This window comes from Vulpes vulpes, chromosome 4, assembly GCF_048418805.1.
Source record: "Vulpes vulpes isolate BD-2025 chromosome 4, VulVul3, whole genome shotgun sequence".
Classification (NCBI taxonomy): Eukaryota; Metazoa; Chordata; class Mammalia; order Carnivora; family Canidae; genus Vulpes; species Vulpes vulpes.
This window is the reverse complement of record NC_132783.1, coordinates 138,636,337-138,644,044: the sequence shown is the minus strand read 5'-3', so window position 1 is coordinate 138,644,044 and position 7,708 is coordinate 138,636,337.

Genomic DNA, 7,708 nt, shown 5'->3' with positions numbered 1-7,708 from the left:
GAACCATATTTTATTATTTTCAATTTTTGGATTTTATTCATTATTTTGTGTTTTAAAGAGTAGAAATAGGTGATAATGCCAAAGAAAGCCTAGATTCAGATCTATTGAGAAAAAACTGAAAAGCAACAATTACCTAGCACTTTTTAGAATTACAAATATATGATATATCTAAAAGTAATCTATTCTTAGTAAGAAAAGTAGCATTTAAAATATTTACTATGTAGTCAAGCAATTGATTCATACACAGTTGCTATAGTAAGCATAACTTTGGGAAATAAAATATGTCAAGCTCATATTTAGATACATTTTTATTTTGATTCATTTTGTTCATTAGAAACATCTAAAAGGCATTTGACTTTATTCATATTTTTGCAGCTGTTTTCATTAACTTGTGTCACACTGTGAAATGTGTTGATTTTTGCTATGACCATTCCATGAAATCATTGTCTAACTGCTTGATCATCTAGCTTCTTACCAAAAAATGCTCTAAATAAAAGATATGCTGCGAAATGACAAACATCATATATACCCATATACATGGTAAAGATATTTATATATTTTATTATATATGTAATATAATATGCATATAATAATGTATATTGTATACATCTCTTTTCCATGAAAGTTAGAGAACAGAAATAAATCTACGGATATTTTTATTCCAAGTGAATAAGAAGTGTCATGATATTTTGGGTATGGAATTGAAATTGTAGAAAACTATAAGCTGTAGTTTTCATTTTGATGTGTTAATAGTCAATGGTTTAACTATCACTGAATGAATTGGACTTAAAAACTTTTGTTCCCTATATTTTCTTTATATCTTCTACTTACTAATACCTATAAATATCTGAAGATAAAATATATGTGCTGTTTTTAAGTTTAAATTTAAACCTTAAAAATGATGTATAGTTAAAAGAAAATGTCTGCTAATGATCTTTGACACCTTATCTAAATTATTTATTCAGTATATTAATCTTAGTTTGTTTTAATTAATATTGACTTAGTTGTTATTCAGATTTAACAAAATGTTCTTATCATTTGTGTATTTATTCAACCTGATTCCAAAAATAGTGTTAATATGACTTACTCAATTTAGTGGCTAAGGTATCTACATATTTTATGTGAAAACATATCAATAATTGTCTCACATTTCTACATTTGTTTTAAGAGTAGCATGCTGTCAGATAATTGGAATTCTTGCCATGAGCCTTTCTAACAATTCTCCTTACTAAGTTGTACATTAGACATACTTATATAAGGAAAGTGTTTTGAAATTATTGAAGTGTTGTTTATTAGAAATATATTTTTCTCCCACCCAGTGAATGTGTTAACAAAAAGACAAAGTGAGAAACTAGATTTTAGTGGAGTCATTCTACTTAATGATGTTTATCATCTTTATTAATTAATACATCAGATTGAATTATGTTTTTTGTTATTAAAAATGATAAATGTTCTATGAACATATTCTTCAATTTAATTTGAAGTTCTTTCCTTTTTCAGGGTATCTGACACTAGATATCAAGCTTCTTTTCCACTAAGTGGTGAGTCTTCCTCTCCTGGGAAATGAAATCTTTAAACTAAGTGCCTTTCTTGTGTTCAACTATTTAAAGTTTTCCAACAGTCAGCATAAATATTTATAAGACTAGTCTTTTCAATAAAACTTAGAAAAAGGCACCACATTTTAAAATGGATTAAAGTTATATAAAGCCAAATTTCTCTTGGCTACTAAATATCTGGAAATTTGGTAGTCTTGGAATAATCTCTGTTTTCCCCAAAACTTTATATGTCATGATTACATTTGTTTTAGCAAAGAAAAACAGCACTTGTAAAAATGTACTCATTTCTCAAAAATGTATTGCATAATTACATGTTAATAATTGATGGTCAAATTATCCTAGCCATGTGAAGTAAAATTTCTATACACACACTGTGTGTACAGTCAATCCTCAATATTTGTAGATTCTGTATTTATGATTTTTCCTCCTCACAAAAATGTATTTATTTGTAACTCTGAAGTCAGTATTTGTGACATTTGCATGGTCATTTGTTTGTGAACATATGCAGTGAGGTAAAAACTTTGAGTCAGCCGTGTGCACGAGCATTCTCAGCTAAAGCCAAACCTGGCTTCTTATTTTAGATTTCATATAAGTGCCTTCTTCATGGTCTATGTAGTGCTACATTTTTCACCTTCTTTTGGGTGTTTTTTGTTAGTTGTTTCTCTATTTAAAATGACTACCATGAATAATCCTGAAGTGTTGTAAAAGGTTCCTAAGAATAAGAAGGTATGAGGAGCAAACTGATGGTCACCAGAGAGGAGGTGGGGGGGATGGGTATTAAGAGCAGTTATGATGAGCACTGGGTGTTGCATGTAAGTGATTAACCACTAAATTCTACACCTGAAACTAATATTGCACTGTATCTTAACCGGAATTTAAATAAAAAATAAATCAAATAAAATTTATTTTGTTAAGTGTAGATTTTTAAATACTAAATATTATTTTAAACCTAGGAAATTTTACAAAATATAAAAGCAAAAAAGAGAGAGCACACTCCAAACAGTAGTTTTTATTACTGTTAATTAAATCATAAAGCTTCATAGAAATAGTGCATCATCAAAATAGAAAATTTATTTGCCGAAGAGGTTAATGTATTCATTAATTTATTATTTAAATTGATGCTGCAATCATTGTTTAAATCACATTTTATCTTACTTACTAATCTACCAAATATGGAGAACATTACATATTTTGTAATAATTTATACCTATATCACGAGTTAATACTTAACATTCTTTTTTGCACTTTTCCACAATTGTATTGACATTGTATGTCTTTTTTGTTCTTAATTATTGACTAATTGATATGTTTCTTAATAGTTACAGATATAGAGATCATAACCAAAATACAATGGTGTGCAAAAGGCTTTTGAGTATTCACTTTTCTTACAGAATATTCTTCAGAATACAGATACTGAAATTGAATATTGCAAAGCATATTTTTCCAGTGAGGTTCTAAAATAGTTTACTATTAAATACCAATGAAACACAATGGTCTTGCACATGTATGTGTGGAGATCATTTTTTTAAGATTTTATTTATTTATTCATGAGTGACACAGAGAGAGAGGCAGAGACATAGGCAGAGGGAGAAGCAAGCTCCATGCAAGAAGCCTGATGCAGGACTTGATCTATGGGCAGATTGAAGAACAAAAATGTATATGGACATACTGAGTAAAATTGTGGGACTTTTGTTGTGTGTTTGTAGTCTTTTTGGTTAATAATTTAATGTCTTGGGCCATGCCATACTGAATGTTTCATGTCAGTGTATTTCTATAGGTTTGGACATGAACTAACATTTACTTAGGGACTTTCTATGATCTTGAACCACTTCTAGTTCTATGACTGTGTAAAAGGTATCTACAAGGAATAGGTAATTCTAAGAACATCATTGAAATATTACATAGTTCCTAATCCTCACAGAAATGATAATGTAATCATTGGAAAATAGAAATAGAAATGACAAAACATATTGTAAAATTACAGAGTTTATTAGCAAATCCTGGACCACAGGAATCACAGTTGAAAGTTTAAGATTTTGAATCGTTTCATATATGGTCCGTACGATGAACTGAGAACTCTTTTATATCACCTAATTCTCACAAATATTATTTGAGTTAGATATTCATATTAAGCTCACTCTAGGGTTAAAAAGAAAAAGTGGTCAGAAAGATTAAGTAACTTGGCTAAATTTACTAAACTAGTCAATAGCAAAGAAGGGATTTGAGCCTGTTTAATCTGATGGCAGAGCTCATATTTTAACCATTGAGCTACTTGGTTCATTTTCATAGTAAAATGTTGCTATTTTTATTGGGCTAAAATACACATAATAAAATTCACTTTCAATCATTTTCAAGTAAATGTCATTAAATTAAATGTCATTAACTATTTACATTGTTGTGCAATCATGACCACTATCTATCTCCAGAAGCTACTCATCAAAAAATGAAACTATTTTGCTGGTGTTCAAAATCCATCGAATTTCCAACACTCTCGCATATTTTAAAAAGAACATCTGTAGAACAAATTAGAGCAATAAAAACTGGAAAGTTTGAAATCACATATAATGAATACTGCCAAGTGAAAACAGCATTTGATAATATAAAATGTTACCATTTTATTTATTTCCACTGTTTTAATTGTATAATTATAGCTTAGCCACAGTGTTTCAAAAGATCCAGTTTTGATCACAGTTATGCTAAACTCTATTCTTTAGCTTTTCCAAGAACTTGTCATTCCTGTTTCCATGAAAATTGAGTTTATATAGTGAAAATGAGTATCATTAGACTGTGAAATAGGTAGCCATACTGTATTACTGAGAAAAGAAATACCTACTTTGTTATAAAAAGACATAACAAACCTTAGGAAACATCACTGAAATAGCTATATTTGTCAAATAAATTATTTTGGAACACCCATGTTGGAAGTGTTTATGTATATTGATCAACTTCTTTTATGGAGACTATGATAAGAGCAATAGGATTTTGTTAGCTTATGTGAAATAATAATTATTTCTGAATCAAGTTTCTCCTGCTCAAGTAATTGTCTCTGTCAAAACATTTTAACTGGAAAGAAATCACTCACATTTTTTGAAATAGCTTTTGTGAATTTTAATCATATGGAAACCTATTAACTTGAAAAATATACCATTGAATTTAAAACTTGAAAAGGCTTCAGAAATATAATATTTAAAATAGCATTTAATTCACATAAGCATATGCACAGATTGATTTTTTTAAGATTGATATACAAATAAAAACAAAATATAAATTAGAAAAATATGATTTGTATTTTACTGCTGAAATAGGTGCACTGAGTCAACTCTTCAAAAAGGTCTTTCTTGGGACCCCTGGGTGGCTCAGTGGTTGAGCATCTGCCTTTGGCTCAGGGTGTGACCCCGAGGTCCGGGGATCCAGTCCCAAATTGTGCTCCCTGCATGGAGCCTGCTTCTGCCTCTGCTTGTGTCTCTGCCTCTCTCTCTATCTGTGTCTCTCGTAAATTAATAAATAAAATCTTTTAAAAATAAAAATAAAAAAATAAATTAGTCTCCCTTCCTTTTTTCCCCACTGTTTGATTCATTTCTATAAAATTTACTTTCACAAATTTCACAACAAATATAATAATTATATTTAAGCATTTGTTTAGTTGCCCATTGTTATTAGACTCTACAATGTCAAATGTTATGCTTGTTACACTTTAATTCAGTTGACATCAAAAGTTTTTGGTTGTCTTGGCTTTTGATATAAGCAATGCCCCATAGATATGAAGAGAATGAGGTATAACTCCTCTATAGAGAGAGGATCTCCAGACTACAAGGTCATATCATGAAACCAGTGCCAATGAGTGAAATTTTACTAGTTTTTAGTCCAAAAGAAATTGACCTAACATTAATAATGAAGAACCTAATAACTCACACTAGCTGTCCAAGAGGAGCATTAATAATGGCAGGAACTACAGAGAATCAGAGTCAATTTTGAGTTGTGTGGAATGGGATGATACTCATGGACAAATTCTACAAGTTATTTTATACAACATCTGAGGTAGAAATTATATCTCACACTTACCCTTCTATGCTGGCGTTACTCTGAAAATGGTTATTTGTAAGCAGATAAAGAAAATTTGAAGCACTTTGATCAATATGTGTGTTTTTTTCTGTATTTGTTTTTGTTTTTAATATAGGAGACCAATCAGAGTATTTGGGTTTTTAAATATATAGTTCAGCCATAGTTTAAGACATACCAAGGACAAATATGGGGTAGAGGATGAAGCAACATCGGTGGATATAACATTTGTCTTGTTGATTTCTTATATCCTTCAGCACCAGGGGAGCATCTTAAGACTGTGGAAGGTTTTTCTTCATTTTGGCTGAAGGGAGCCAGCATAGGACAATGCATTTTCTTTGTAATAGCTTCAGAGAAGTCCTGCACTAATTATCCAGTGCATTCAGTGAGATTATGTGGCAGACTGGAGTGAAAATATTTACTTGCTTAGAGTAGCTTTCTGGGCATCTGCATCCTCTCCCTGCGTCCACCACCTCACTTCCACAATAGATGTTTCAGGAGCTCTTAGAAACACTGTGGTTGTTTAGTTTTTCTACTACTGTCGGTTCCATTGATCAGTAAATTGAAATGAAAGCATTCCCAACATGTAACCATGTTGTGAATCAGGATTTAGAAATCAAGCTTTCAGACAATATTTTTGCGTGGACGGTCAATAAAATGATAATTACAGAACTCTTCCAGTGGTGACCTGCTCTGTCTCTTTCAAGTTCAGTGTGTTACAGATGTCAAGGATACTTGAGATAGTGTCTCTACACATTAAAATATACACTTGAGGATAATATATCCTTTCTTTGATGGAAATTTTTAACCTAAATTTTAGGTACCTTTAAGTCAAAACATTTGTCACAGTGAAAGAAGTCAAAGAACCAAAACTTGGCTCATTCTGCAAGAGACCATCTCCCAGCTAAATGTGTACATGGCTTTATTCAGAATGCCAGGAAAGTAGTAAACCTAATAGTTATTTTAACAACACAGCTCTCCATGGATACCATATTCTTATCTCTTTTATAATTCATTTCTCAAGGGAAGCAAGATAAATTATTGATGAATAAAATACTGGTGACTTATGAAAAGTCATAAGAATAATTGCATTTTTATTGTCCTTAAGTTGTTAGTATTGACCTTGGTGTCATAATTTTAACTCTTCTTTTTGGAGAGGGGATAGCTCAGCACTATCAACTCAGAGTGGTCAGATACACAGTTATGATGGTTGCTATAGAAGGGATCAAAAACTAAAACCCAAAAATTATGTAAAACAAATATCAACAGTGCATAAAGATGTCAGTTAAACCAGAAAATATGAGTCCAACAGTCTGTGGAAGTCATTTCCTTTTTTTAAAGATTTTATTTATTTATTCATGAAAGACACACACACACAGAGAGAGAGAGAGAGAGAGAGAGAGAGAGAGGCAGAGACCCAGGCAGAGGAAGAAGCAGGCTCCCTGCAGGGAGCTCGACGGTGGAACTCGATTTTGGGTCTCCAGGATCAGGCCCTGGGTTGAAGGCCGCACTAAACCACTGAGCCACCTGGGCTACCCTGGAAGTCATTTCCATAGGTAAAATAGCATCAAAATATATTTGAATCCTTTGGAATATTGTCTTCATTAACTGTCTTCTCAGAGAAACACAAACTCACATGCAATTTAATGTTATTGTTCATAGCTCCTTAAGCCTAAAACTATTAGGGATATTTTAACTGAATGAATAGAAAGAGAATACAATAGCTTAATAAAGAAGATATCCCCTCATATTATATATTCTGAAATAATAGGTTAACCCTCCTTACAGGAGGCAGAGGAATTTATATAGCCCTGCATTGATGCTTTCTGATGTATTTAGAAATTGATACAGAATAAAATACTTGCCACAAGCATTTTGAACATATGTAAAAGGACACATTGGCTCCTTCTCATCTTCATCTGAGAGAACTTCCCTATGGATGGAATAATGGTAGAGAAATTCTGATGAATAGTGTGCAAAAGAAATATAGGTGAAAAAAAGACTGAGGTTGAGGTGAAAAGCACTGCTCTAGATTTGGTCATGCAGTGAAAAACTCATCATGAGCCTTCAGATTGGAGAACACAGAGCCCCCA